Source organism: Miniopterus natalensis, chromosome 10 (genome assembly GCF_054644295.1).
Source record: "Miniopterus natalensis isolate mMinNat1 chromosome 10, mMinNat1.hap1, whole genome shotgun sequence".
Lineage (NCBI taxonomy): Eukaryota > Metazoa > Chordata > Mammalia > Chiroptera > Miniopteridae > Miniopterus > Miniopterus natalensis.
This window is the reverse complement of record NC_142090.1, coordinates 25,055,412-25,070,602: the sequence shown is the minus strand read 5'-3', so window position 1 is coordinate 25,070,602 and position 15,191 is coordinate 25,055,412. Positions and strand designations below refer to the sequence as shown.

Sequence of the window (15,191 nt, the reverse complement as noted above, 5' to 3'; positions counted from 1 at the left end):
AGGGGAGCCAAAATGAGCATGTGGAGCTATCTGAATTTAGCTTTCCTCAGGAGGGGAGAAAAATAAAAAGTGTGGAAGATACATAAGCTATGAAATAGAGATGGGAAGTAGAAAATGGAACATGGTAAGAAGGTATCTGGATAAATAATGTACATTAGGTTTTATTCTGCTTGGAAAAACCATAGTATTGACAGTCACAAACATGAAGAGGAGAGAGATCAAAAGAATTTGCCAAATTCCAGTAGAGTGTAGTACGAAGAGGAATATCTGAGAAAAAAGGAGAAAAAACCGATAAAGTAGGAAGAAAACTTCGGTATGTTTTCATGTAAACTGAGAGCTGGGGCTTCAAGATGGAAATTGTGATCAGCTGTATAGACTGCTGTGAACATTTTAAACTAATAAGACAGTCACTAATTGCTTACCCCGCCCCCCCCCAAAAAACGTTATTTTGTACAAAACAATACAGTAGGCTACTGAGAATCATAGGAGGGCACTGGGGTTCATTAAGGAGTTAGAAAAATTTAAGTTTAAAAAACATTTCCTATTAAAGATAAACTGAAGTCTATGGCCAAAAAATATGTGAAATGTCTGTTAGCCAAATAAGGAAGTTTAAAATTTAGTAAACATTTTTCTCAATTGACTCTTTATATCTTATTGTATAATTTGACCTCATTAGATCCTGGCCTGAGAGTAGAATCTAGAATCAGATTTCTGTGTCAGTCCTTAAGTTATCACACCACTGTCTGATATTCCTTAAGTCACATCAGAGTATTTTAAAAGGCCAAACGTTTGCATACTCCTCTCATGGGGCCTGGGGCCATAAAATAATTGTTGTACTTTTACTACATTTATATCAGTCTAGATATAAAATTTCATTGAAATTCATATGTGGGTTACATTTTTACAGATGGCTATCCATCTGTACTATGGAATATACTGATGCATGGGGCTTAGGAATGAAGAGAAAAAAATTCAGACATTCTGTATAACAAATACTAATTAGAACCAAAAACCTCATTTATAATTAATATTATTTTAATAGTTTTATAGTCCTTCAATGTGATCAGCATAAAGACCTGGTACAGTCCAGGTAAACTTCAAATACTAAGATGTTATCAAAATTTTATTCTAAACATGTAATTATTTTTTAATTCACTTTGATGAATATAGTGAACTGTGAGTTGCTAATAACCACATCTCTCTAAAATAGATTCATATTTCCACCTCAAATGACATATCTAAGTATAAGGTTCATCCAAATGTCTACTTGCTGAAATTAACCATTTCTTAGTTTTTTGTTTTTTAAATATATCTTTATTGATTTCAGAGAGAGGAAAGGAGAGGGAGAGAGAGAGAGAGAAACATCAATGATGAGAAAGTCATTGATCAAGCCTGCAACCCGGGCATGTGCCCTGACCGGGAATCGAACCCCGGTAGCCTGGATCCTAGGTTGACGCTCAACCCCTGAGCCATGCCTGGCCGGGCCCATATCTTAGTTTTACAATAAAATATATACTACCTTGTATTACTCCCAACTATTTAAATCATGAAATCAACTATTTCTGTGTATTCTGTCTCATTATGTCATTTTATGCTTTTAAAACACTTTAATAACTGAAATCTGTCCTTGTGTTATTCCTCTAAGGCCAGTTATGATAGAGACATCATGCTTCATACAAATATTCAATGTTTACAGTTTTTCTCAATCTAAATCTAAACTATCATTATCTTTTTAATATTTTAAAATAATACCAAACTTAAGCTGTTGATTTTTTTCCCCTAACTTCTAATTCACAATAATATTATAAAAATTTTCACCCACTTTGTGCTTCAATTTCCACATCAGTAAAATGAAAGTGTTCAAATAGGACTTCTTTAAAAAATGGGCTACCTATTAAACCCATTAAGTCAGTCCAGATTCAGACTGAATGATCCTAAAATGAGCAGAAAGAGGAGGGGAGAGAGGAGGAAGAGAAAGAAAAGGAAGAAAAAACCTTTAATCACAGGGAAACCCAAGCTTGCAAGTGTAATAGATTTGCAGTGATATTAAAATCCGTGAGATCTGATCCTTGCTAGAGAAAAATGGAGACAGAACAACTTTCTTGGAAACAAATTATCTATTATAACTGCTTTATCCTGTGAAAATATGAAACTTTGAAATGAAATAGAATAATTTCTGGTAATGATAGACTTCAACAACTTTATGAAATATTTAGTATGAGTTAATATCAGTCTCAAAAGGCACTTTAAATTCAATCTCATTTAATTTGCTTGGACATTGTTAATCAAACCCCTTGTGGACCATCAGTTACACATTTCCACCCAATTTTACACCTCAACTAACTGAGGCAAAAGGAATTAAATAATGTATACAACTCACAAAGTAAGGGAATGGTGCAGTTGATGGTAGAAAATTGCACCTTTTGCCTTCCTTTTAGGCCATTGCCTCCTAACACTTAAACTTTTCTTATCAGTCAATGATTAGAAAATATACATTAATGAGCAATCAGTAGGCTCCTGTTAACTGAATAAATAAATATGCATAATAGAATATAACAAACTAAAAAACACACATTGTTTTTGCAAGTGTTCAACACTGAAAAATAATCCCTCAGATTTGTTTTTTATTTTCTTAACACCTCACTTCCAATTAATTACAATTAATCTTACAGATGTCTTATCAAGGTGTTATCACTCTTATTTCCACATAATCTATATGTGAATTTCTCACCTTCTACATGTGTTTGGTTTATCTAGCTTATTCTTTCATTTATTCATTAATTCTATCATCTGTCTGTACTAAAACAGTGTTAGATGCTGGTTCATAAATATAAATAAAACTTGATTCCTTCTATAACAATTAATTATAGCCCCAAAGGGAGATAGAATCAATCAAATAAGATAGTGCCTTACAGGTGGAACAATAAGTATTTCTACAAGGCAAAATAGAGAGAATGTGAAATGGTGGGTCAAGAAAAGATTCATCTTCTTAATCCATTCATAACATGATTTTGTACTCTTACATTTAATGCATTGGACTGGAAATAAGTGAAAGAGAATGCAATGGTCAGGCTCATATTTCTGGCTGAATTTGACAGTTCTAAACTGGGGTTAGAAAGAAGCTGAATAAAAATGAATGACAATTTTAAAGAATGTAAAGTGATCATTTATGGATGTGGGGAAAGTGAAAACATTTAGACTCTCTCGCCACTGGGGCAAAAGACCCCAGTTATGTAAACATGAAATAGCATAGACATAGCAATAGTCATAGCAGATGTCATGTTAGCTGATTAATGTCAAACTCATCCTTGGCTGAAAGTCACTATTGTTCTCTTCCTATAAAACCAGAACAGGACCCTCTGGGGTGAGACTTGACCCCGTGTACTGTTTAACCTCTTTGTTAGGTGAGTAAAGGGCATGTCTTATCCCCCTTTGGCTCCACAGTTTTTCTTCAGTCTGTCCGGATCCGGCGCAAACCTCCCCAGCCTTGATCATTTGCTTTACAATGGAAAAGAAAACAACAAATGGAAATTGCAAGAAGGAAATTCTAACATTTCCTTGGTACCTTGTGAGAGTCTGAGAAAAGAATAATAATATAAACTCTTAGCTATATTTACAGATGTGTATAAGGTTGAAGCAAATCGTCTTTGACACCTCCTTCTTTACGTGAAGCTGATACCCATGTTGGCTCTGGATGACTTAAGAAACATTTAGTCTGAAATATCTATATTATGTGTCTCAATAGTACTAATAATACATATTAAAGAAACACTTGGAATAATCCTAATGATGTTTTGGTTCTCATTTTACAGGTTTATCTAGTATAACAGACCCCTTTTAGGAGGTACCATGCAGGAACTATTGCCTCGTGAATGCACACAAGAGGCCACATGTCACTGTGTGCCTGATTAGCTAGATGGTAATCAGCTGAGAAAGGTGTTGGAATACAATAGACACCCGGAGAGTGCCCCCAGCTGTTATAGTTCCATGTATCTTAATACCTATAGACCATATCTTTGTGGATGGAGAGCAAAGTAAAACATACTGACAAAGTAAAACAAATGTCAGTTTAGGAGTGAGTCATTGTATTTCAACCAACAACTGAAAGCCACAGTGCCCACTGCTTTCATATATGGAAATGTTTTTGTCTATGCAAACTTAAGTATACTTGAGTTCACTACTATTCAAACTACATAATTCTGGGAAACTAAATATTTCAGTCTGAAATATGTACTCCAATTATATCCTAACAGCAAGCACTCAGTGGCAACATCATGTTTTGTGGATAAACCAACATTGGCCAAAACTCTCTAAAGGACATGTGGGTGAAACTGTCACAAGATTAGTAGTACTAGGATAAGCTGAATGTATATTTAGTGAAGAGAGACATACTGAAACAAAAGACTTATTGACCTCTATTGGATGCATACAAAGAATAACATTTCAGGAAGAAAAGATAGCAAGTGGTTTAAATAGGTAGCAGTTTTAGAAAACTAGAAAAGGGCAACTGAAAAGATAATTGGACTTTATACTCAGAAAGAAACTTGGGAAACAGCATGCATGCTGAAAAAGCAGTGCTGTCTTTTAAGCTCTGCCAGATGGAAAGTAGAAATATCAGTGGACTTGGATCTGGCAGTGGAAGCACAAGGAATGAACTTGTGGGAAACTAATGGCCCCTAATTTATAGGAATTCATAGATGCAGGAATATAATCTGCATAAGTGCTTTCTAAGGGCCAAGGTCCCACACATAAACATAAACTAGACAGGTGAAATTATTGGTTGGGATTGGAAACCTATTAAAATTATCTGGGACTTTACTAGTGATGAGAGGTTAGACATCATTTAAATATAAGGCCTACTGCTAACCTTTGTCCACACTTGCTTGTAATATGAAACAGGATATGTGATTATGACTACCAAAGACTGGAATCCTTAACTAACCAAGATTTGCTCCTTCATTTAAATCCCAGCCCATAATAACATCATTGTGGTAAGGTCCATATTTGTTGGAAGCTTAAGTCTAATTAACAAAATAATTGCTACTTTGTATAATACAGGTTTAATTTATAATATAATTTTTTATTTTTTTATTTTTATTTTTAATCCTCACCTGATGATATTTTTTCCATTGATTTTTTAAAAAAATATATCTATTGATTTCAGAGAGAGGAAGGGAGAGGGAGAGAGAGAGATAGAAACATCAATGTTGAGAGAGTCATTGATTGGCTGCAGCCTGCAACCCGGGCATGTGCCCTGACCAAGGATAGAACCCCGATCTCCTGGATTCTAGGTCTATGCTCGACCGCTGAGCCAGGCCTGGCCGGGCTCCATTGATTTTTTAGAGTGGAACGGAGTGAACGAGGGAGGGAGAAACATCAAGGCAAAAGAGACACATTGATCGATCGTATCCTGCACACGGCCCCCACTGGGGCTAGGGTCAAACCTGCAACCCAGCCATGTGCCCTTAACCAGGAATTGAACCCACAACTCTTCAGTGCACAGTTTGATGATCTAACCACTGAGAAACATCGGCCAGGGCTGTACCATTATTTTTATATAAACTCTGATAATAGTGATATTGATCATCAAGTGTCCTAGAATATTAAATTAAATCCTTCCAAAGTGGTCACTGGCCAGAACTTCATCACATGGCCAAGCTTTACTAGAAGAGATGCTGAAAAAGATATTTTTAGAGATAACTTTCAACAAAACTGGATGCTATTAGTAAGAGTGGAATAAAGATTATGAGATAGGCACAGCATGTCTGACGTAGGACCATAGCTATCAACAGTTATGAATGGTAAAAATGGAAGTTAGACACAATGGAATACCGTCATGTGCAGCTTAACAATGGGGACATATTCTGCGAAATGCATCATTAGCTGATTTCATTATTATGCAAACATCATAGAGCGTCCTTACATGAACCTAGAAATAGCCTACCACACATCTAGGCTGTTGTGGTACACCACTGTGGTGTACGCTGTCCATCACTGACTGAGACTTCCTTATGCAGCGCGTGACTATATAATAAAAAAGCTGATAAGCGGTGACTTTTGCTTCCCAGTAGGATGGAGTAGCTGATGGTAAATTCTCAGAAATCTAAAAGTCTGAATAAAATAGAAAAATTATCTGTTTGAAAACAGCATCCAGATATGGAGTCCACTGAAACTGGAGGACCCAAGACCCTAGAAAGGAAAGAAAAATTTATTAAGAACAATTTACATTCAAATTGTTCCTTTGAAGCTCTTTCTGTAGTATTCACTTGTTTGCGTTTTTCTCCCAAAACTCTTTCTATTAATATGGCATCCAATATTTGACTAGAATAAACCACGGTCTGCATTTGCTAGCACACTTATTGAATTAAACCAATGCCTAGAGCCTTATTTGGACCAAGAAATGCAGGAAAATAGAAGATGTCAATCTTGAAAATGCTATTCCATCTCATTTAAAATCTGTGACATGGTTATACATTTTTTAGTCATATCTTATACACTTTTAAAGTGACAGTAAATTGCACTGTGAAAATAAGTTGCTGAACATATTTTTAACAAAATGAAGGTGTTTATAATGATTCAGAATTTTAAAGAAATTAACCAGCCCAGAAGCAGTTATAACTGAAATGAAAGAGAGACAGGAACAGAGACAAAGAGAGAGATTAAGGAACTGATGTGACTACTGCAGGGACAGACACTTTAAAAGTGCTCTTTCCCTGTCACATCATTTGTTAAAGTTACAACCTTTAAGTTTGCTCTTTGTTCATGTTTGTTTTGTACTCACTCTTCCTTAACAGAAATATACTTGTTTTGTATATTTCAAAAATTTTGACTAAACTTGCACTTCAACTCATTTATGATTAGTTTGAAATGTTTTCTACATTCCAATTCGCTTTCTTTCATGACCAATTCTTCATATTTTTGTTTTCAGGTTAGTATTGAGTGGAGTGATATATCTTCTACAACAAATTTTATTCATTTATGATCCTTGAGAAAAAGCACATAGGTACAAATATGCAAAATTAGTGTTCTTAACTTGAATTTCTACTGCATCTTTTGTCAATCAAGTTTTGTGGTACTGGTTTTTGGTCAAGAAAATATACTGAAGTAACTTATTTGAAGTAGAAGAAATAGTAAATCTAAATATTCATGTCCAGGAGTTGTTAGACTTACTGGATTTACTGAATGTTCAGGGGTAGAACCTGCCTTGGATTATTTTTAAGTTGTTAAGTGATTGTAATGCACAATTCTAGTTGATAACTAGTATAGTGGAAAACGGCCTAGGTCTTATCTCTCACCCTTATAGCACATTTTCTTTATCACTTAGGGATTTGGATAAAAAATTAAGCATCATTGTATTTATTTCTTGAGACTCTTATAACAAAATAACCTCAAATGTAGTGGCTGAAACATCACAAATTTATTCTCTCTCAGTTCTGTAGGCCAGAAGTCCAAAATCAATTAGTGTCATTGAGCTAAAATGAAGGTGATGGCAGGGATGCACTCCCTTCACAGGCTCTAGGCCCTAGGGGAAAAGTCTTTCCTTTCCTACTCTAGCTTCTGGAGATTGCCAGCATTTTTTGACTTGTGCTGCATCATGCCTATCTCTGCCTAAGTGGTCACATACACATCTTTTGTGTGTATAATCTCTCTCCACCTCTCTCTTATAAAGGCACTTGTGGTAGCATTTTGAGACCATCTAGAAAATTTGAGATTATTTTCTCATCTCAAAATCCTTAATTCAATTACATCTACAAAACTCCTTTTCCATATAAGGTTATATTCACAGGTTCCAAAGATTTGAACACAAACATATCTTTTGGAGCCATTATCACACTAACACAGTCACTTTAAAATACATATATATATTTTTATTATTGAGAGTATTAGAGATGTCCTCCAACTCCCTGACCTTTGTCTCTGTCTACCCCACTTCCACCCCACCCAGGCCTTCACCACACTATTCTCTGTGTCCATGGGTTATGCATATATGCATATAGGTTCTTTGGTTAATCTCTTCCCCACACCCCTCCCTCTGAGATCTCTCAGTCTGTTGCATGCTTCCATGTCTCTGGAACTATTTGTTCATTAGTCTGTTTTGTTGATTAGATTCCACATATAAGTGAGATCATGTGATATTTGGCTGATTTTGCTTAGCATAAAAATCTCCAGGTCCCTCTATGCTGTCTCAAGGTATAAGAAATCCTTCCACTTATCTACTGATCGGCACTTGGGCTGTTTCCAGATCTTAGCTATTGTAAATAGTGCTGCTATGAACATAGGGGTGCATATATTCTTTCATATTGGTGTTTTGGAATTGTTAGGCTATATTCCCAGAAGTGGGATGATTGGATCAAAAGGCAGTTCCATTTCTAATTTTTTGAGGAATCAAGTTATTGTTTTCCACAGTGGCTGCACCAGTCTGCATTCCCACCAGCAGTGTACTAGGATTTCTTTTTCTCCACACCCTCACCAGCATTTGTTGTTTTAGATGGTAGCCATTTTGGCAGGTGATACCTCATTGTCATTTTAATTTGCATTTCTCTGATGATTAGTGACACTGAGCATTTTCATATATATCTTGTCCATCTGTATGTCCTCTCTGAAGAAGTGTCTATTTAGGTACTTTGCCCATTTTTTAATTGGATTGTTTGTCTTCCTGGTGTTGAGTTGTATGAGTTCTTTATATATTTTGGAGATTAACTCCTTATCAGATGTATCATTGGCAAATATATTCTCCCATTCAGTGGATTCCATTTTCATTTGAGGATGGCTGCTTTTGCTGGACAGAAGCTTTTTAGTTTGATGTAGTCCCATTTGTTTATTATTTTCCCTTTGTTTATTTCACCCTAGGAGATATATCTGTGAAAATTCTGCTACATGAGATGTCTGAGATTTTGGCTCCTACATTTTCTTCCAGGATTTTTATGGTTTCACAACTTATATTTGAGTATTTTATCCATTTTGAGTTTATTTTGTGTATGGAATAAGTTGGTAGTTTAGTTTCATTCTTGTGAAATTTTCCCAGCACCATTTATTGAAGAGACTGTTTTTTCTCCATTGTATGCCCTTGCCTCCTTTGTCAAATATTGATTGAGCATAATGGCGTGGGTTGGCTTCTGGGTTCTTTGTTCTGTTCCATTGATCAATATACCTGTTCTTGTGCCAGTACCAGGCTTTGTAGTAGAATATTTATTTATTTATTTATTTATTTATTTATTTATTTATTTATACTTATTTATTTATTTGAAAAATATCTTTATTGATTTCAGAGAGAGAGAAGGAGAGGAAGAGAGATAGAAACATCAATGATGAGAGTCATTGATCAGTGGCCTCCTGCAGGCCCCCTACTGGGGGATGGAGTTGGCAACCTGGGCATCTGTCCTGACTGGGAATCGAACTCCCAGTGTTGTTCTAATATTAAGTTGTTGGGCAAATATAAAAGAATGCTGTTGTATGTACTTAACTAAATTATAATTTCTAACTAAATTCTAATTTCATCTACGCCACATTAAAGATGTGTCTAAATTGACCTATCGGAGTTACAGCTACTTGACGAAGTTGTATTATTATTGTTCTAGCTGTTGTAGGATTTGTTTTTCCATTCACTTAAAACTGGCCAACTGAAAGATGCTCTGAGAACCCCAACAAAGGGCCGCCTGGTCCCTGGAGCTGAAGAGACTTGGAAGGAGGAACAGCACTCCTGGGAGGGGAAGCAGAAGACGTCCAGCTTTTCCCCCTTAAATGCCCCTATTAGCTATTCTCTTTGACTCCTTCTTCGGGCTATGGATCCCACCAGAAGACTGGACAGCACTTTCCCCCGTTGCTCAGGCGGCACCCGGTGGGCCTCCCGAGCTCTGTTTGCAGGAATCACTACTCTCTTGCCCACGCCCGTCAGCCTCTCTCCTGGCCTGAGGAGCCCAATGCCAATCACCTTTCCTTCTATGGAAGAAAACAACTGTTTTCATCGCCTTGGGGAGTGTGCAGGTCACTCGGATGAGGCCGGGTGACCCGCACCTCTGTCCCTGCTTCCTCAGCACCTCCAGGCCGGCCTCAGGTCGCCGGAGCCGGCTGCGTCCGGGCAGCACCTGCACAGCCGCGCGCCTCCGGAAGCCACAAGGTGGCTAAAGGCCGCACCTGCGGCCTGCACCTGGCCTCGGCTGGGGGCCCCTGGGCCATGCTCCAGCCTCGCCCCCGCCCCACCCGCGGTTCCCGAAGCAGCGCGTGGAAAGCTGTGTTTTTCTAGCCTGTTCACTTAGAGGAGTGCAGGGGAAGACTAGTGCCGGTGGGCAAGCTCTCTGAGCAAGACAGAGCTTGCAGCCCTGTGCTGACCCAGGACCGCCTCCTCTGACCAAAAACTCAGGTACTGTACATGCTTATTTTCATGGTTCTTTTTGTTTTTTGTTTTAATCTAAGTGTATAGTATATTTCTGCTTACAAGACTGAATGTTTGAAAACTATTTCAGGAGCACAGAATTTTTAGGGCAGCGAAACTACTCTGTATGATCCTATACTGCTGGATACATGTCATTAGGCATTTGTCAAAACCCACAGTGTACAAAACCAAGCATGAGCCCTAATGTAAACTGTGGACTTCAGGTGATGATGATGTGTCAGTGCAGGTTCTGCCACTAAGGTGGGGGCGGTTGCAATGGGGTAGGCTGTGCTTGTGTGGGAGCAGGGCATTGCCTAGGAGATCTCTGTACCTTCCTCTCAATTTTCCTATGAGCCTAAAACTTCTCTAAAAATGAAGTCTATTAAAAAAAAAGCAACAAAACTTTTTCTAAACTGTAAACTAAGCTCACACTTAATTGATTTCATAATCATAATAATCATCATCTATGTGACTGATGCTGGGGTGCTCTTTGGGTTTTGATTTCTTTTTGGGCTCTTTGCTTTTCTCAGTCAGATGTCTGTGTTGCTCACATTGCTTCATGATCTTCTTGGAAAATATCTGGCTTCCCCCTTCTCTTTCTGCTGGTGCTGCACACTGTCCTCCTCTCACATCTGTCCCCTTGGCCTTTGGCCTTCCTAGCTCTTAGGAGGTTGCAGGTGCAATTCTATGGATTTCCATCCAGATACAGGTGCCTGAGACAAGGCAGCCCCTCTAAGGCTTTGAGGTCCAAGGCAGAGATTTTCATTGTTTTGATAAAAAACATTCATTAAACTGCAAGAGAGACTTTATTTAAGAGGTCTACTGCAATGGGGTTTTGTAGTAGAGAAGAGAGATTGGGCTTAATTCTAAATTCAACAAGGAAAAGTGGGAATATATGGGAAGTACTATAACAACTTAATACAATATTGTTCTATATTAGTCAACTGCTAAATGCCTATAGGTCTCATTTGACTTTTGAAAAAAAAATCTATAAATAAATTTTAATATTATGTATTAAGTATTGTTGTTACAGGCACCAGAAAAGATGTTATTGGACAGCTCCCTGAGTTGAGAGGGCAGTCCACACCTCAGTTCTTGTCATAAAAAGATTTCAACCTAGTGACACCAGATAGGAGTATTGTAGCAAAGCAATCAGATTTATTAAGGAAGCAAATTTTACCTAGAGTATCTTACTTAATCTAATTCTCAAAGTTGTTCTGAGCCTCCCTCCAGATATACCAAGTTTGGTAGAGGAAAGTACATTTTAAACTTCATTTAAAAAATGATCCTTTCTTAAGTACCATGAGGTTTATTCTGCCTGAATTGGCTCACACCCCGGTTGGTCTTGGATCTGCAAGAAGTTGCCCTTAATTTGCACAGCTGAGTAGAGTCAGTGGATCAGCTGGGACACTAGACATCTCCAAGGTCTGGGCAAGGGCAGGCTACAGAGATCCTGGTGGTCACTGACTCCTTTGTTGCCTTAACCTTGTTGTGTGATTTTTGTTTGTTTGTTTGTTGATATTTAGAGAGAGGAAAAGAGAAACATCAATGCAAGACAGAAACATGCAGAGATTGCCTCCTGCACACACCCTGCCTGCAGATTGAACCCACAACTTGGGTATGTACCCTGACCAGGAATCCAACCCTCCACCTTTTGGTGTACTGAGCCACACTGGCCAGGGTGGTTATGGGCTGTTTTTATCTGATGGAAATGACATGGACTTTTTGGTAGGAAGTCTGATTTCATCTTGGAACTATTTCATATATACAATATAATTTTTGATACTAGGAGAAAAACGAAATCTTAATAGAACAATACTGAAGATTAAGTTACAATTGAAATTAATAAGTCATCACAAGACTTAGCACTTATTAGACTATTCCTTATTAAACTTTTTCTTTTGTTCTCTTGTATCCTTAGGAGGTCAAGCTCAGAATTCTCAATTCTAGATACAAATCATAATCATTTGCAAATGATTTTTAAAAAAATTCCAGTGTCAAAGTTGTATCCCAAACCTTCTCTGGCATAGGGCCTTGTCATCTATTTAATATTGAAAGATTACCATAGAATAACAATTTTTAACTTTTTCATCTCAGGGCACACAAAAATTAATTACTAAAATTCTGCAGCACACAGAAAAATATGTCTTTTGCCTATCTGAAAAAAAAAAAAAGATATAATTTTGATTCATGCACATTGAATGGCTATTATGTTGGCTGTTGTCATCTTTTTATTTGACAATCTAAGGGAAAAGAGGTCAGTGCCCCTCACTAAATAGTCAATGCCCCTGACTAAATTGTCAGGAATGTTTTAAAAATTATTATTTTTTCCTCCATGGACACAGGTTTTATTTGGGGACTGTTGGGGGAAGAGAGGGAGGAACTGGGACTGTTGGGTACATGGAGGGAGGGGCTTCTCCACTGGCTTTTTAATTTGGTGCATGTTGCCTGGAGGTTAGGATGAGTGAGAACAGCTGTAGAAGAAAGAGGAAAGGAAAAGGTAAGGTCATGCAATGGGCAGTTTCCTTAGCAAAGAAAACCAGGACCAGGATATGGGACTGGGGGCAGGAGGGAAAGCACCTTTCATATACTGAGACTCAGCCAAGGTCACTGCTTGATGCCAGCTTCCCAAACCCCACTACCCCAGCCCAGCTCCTGGCCTAGATGCCTACCCTGCTATTACTGAGTTTTCTGGTCAGCTAGGTTAGTGTCTCATGGAGTCAAAGAATGAATTCAGGGACAATTTGAGAGGTTAGCGACAGCAAAAGTTAATTGAAGAAAGAGAGACAAAAGCTCCAGCCGCAGCGAGAGGGGTCTTGAACAGGTAGCCGAGGTAGTTTCTTTGTCTAGGGGTTATATTTACCTGAGTGTCATTCTATTGGCTATTTTGAAAGATTCTTCTCTGTCAACATCCAGTTACTTCAAATCCTCATGCCCCCGCCTTTGTCTCCTGCCCTCAAGATTCAGCTGTGGGATATTGCTATTTTCCCTTGCAGTGTGCTGATACAGAACATCCTGTCTTGCAAGTTATGCCAGCCCTGAGCTGCCTGCCAGATGTCTTGTAGCCTCCTTCCCCTTTGTTCTTCCTTGACCTCTTGTCCCTCAGCTGCCTATTTTAAATCTAGCTGCTCACTGCTACCTCCTTCAACTTCCTTTGGAAAAGAGGGGGGTGAGGATGTGGGAATGCTGGCACCCTCTGCCTCCAGGTCCCTTGCCTAGGACAATTGCTCATGTAGCCAGCTCTGAGGTCCCAACCAGAGTCAGGAAGTTAGGAAGCCAGGGTACAGGCAGGGGAACAATTGTGCCCTTTATCACCCCTCCTGACACTCTGGCCCTTCCTGGCTCCTCATGTGAGGTTGCATCTCTTGGCTCCATCCTTGTGTATCTTCCCCAGTCAGGCCATCTTGTCAGCTGACTAGTTCAGTACAGTCCTCAGAGTAAGTCAGTATGCCTCAGTTGCCTATGACCATGGCCAAGGGAGGCCACTGTTGCCGCATGGAAGACATCTCTGATGCAGTGCGGTGCTCAGAGGACTGGGAGGAGCACTCCAGGAAGGACACAGCCCCCACCTGCTTGGCGAGCACAGCGCCCTACTCATATGTAACGGGGATAAGCCTTTGCTTGGACATTGACTTTAGTGCGGCCAGGTCATCTGCATAACCAGTTTACAGCCAACCAGCACAACCTTGGCATTGGGGGAAAACTCCAAGTCTCCCTTTGCCACTTTATAAGGACATCTTGCAGCGTTTCTGGTCAGCTAATGTCGAAGCAGATGAGCATGGCTCTGAATCAGAATATGCCAGGGTCTGGATGATATCATAGTAAGAGGAACCTGAGGTGTCCCGCATGTTGAGCTCAATGCAGTGCTTGTATGTCTCAAAGCTTGCAGTGTAGTCCTCAAACCAGTGGGGACATAACTCACTAGGTAGGCATCCTTGGTGAACACATGCAGCAGCACTATCTTGCTCACCTCCATGTCCCCCACCACTACGATCTTGCAGTGGCTGCTCTGCCTTTCCATGGTTCGCACTATATGCCGTGCCTGCACCCCCTCCCCCTGTGGGTCTCAGCTACAGCCATTCAGGCTGTCCACACTAGCATCTTGTGGGCTGTTGAAGTTCCCACCCAGGGCAGAGGACCCCTTCTGCCTCACCCTCAACCCCCGTAAAAATCCTTGTGGCACACTGGCTCAAGTGAGTTGAAAATCCCCACCATGGGAAATTCAATTGCAAAGTCAGGCTTAAACACTCCTGGCCTAGCCCAATGCTTAGGAGAAATAAAAAAAAATGTTAGTTAATCGACTGTGTAGTCATGGAATGAAGAGGCATGATGAGGAATTTTGCACACAGTTATAGCACATAACAAGAGAGACCTGTGTGGCATGTTGTCTTGAATAATGAGTCTGAAGGAAGAAACTAATATTTTCTAAAATCGTTTGCATTTGTTATTAACACCGTTGTAGACTACCTGCCAGGAATTTCAGCATGAAATTTCTTTGTAAGCTTGGGAACTAATAATCAGCGGTGGAAACAAAGTGTATTATAACAATACGGAAAATGAAATTTAACAAGAATTAGTTCTTTTTTAGATCTAGGAGATCTGTGCAGTTCTTTTTGCACTGTTCTGCACAGTGGGTGCCATTTCCTGTAACATTTGACCATGATTCAAAAGAACAATCTAAGAAGGTATAAAAGCATATCAAAGACTTAATATCAAGATCAAATACAACTTTAATTACTCTCACACAAATACAGTGATACAATATTATTTCTGGTAAAGGCATAAATAGTCAATTTTTTATATAAAATATTGAGTATGA

At 38.9% G+C, this 15,191-nt stretch overlaps 1 pseudogene; it reads right to left on the bottom strand.

The window, feature by feature from the left end:
- Positions 1 to 13,718: 13,718 nt before the first annotated feature.
- On the bottom strand, positions 13,719 to 14,393 carry LOC107524870 (rho-related GTP-binding protein RhoN pseudogene; annotated as a pseudogene).
- Between the last annotated feature and the right edge of the window lie 798 nt (positions 14,394 to 15,191).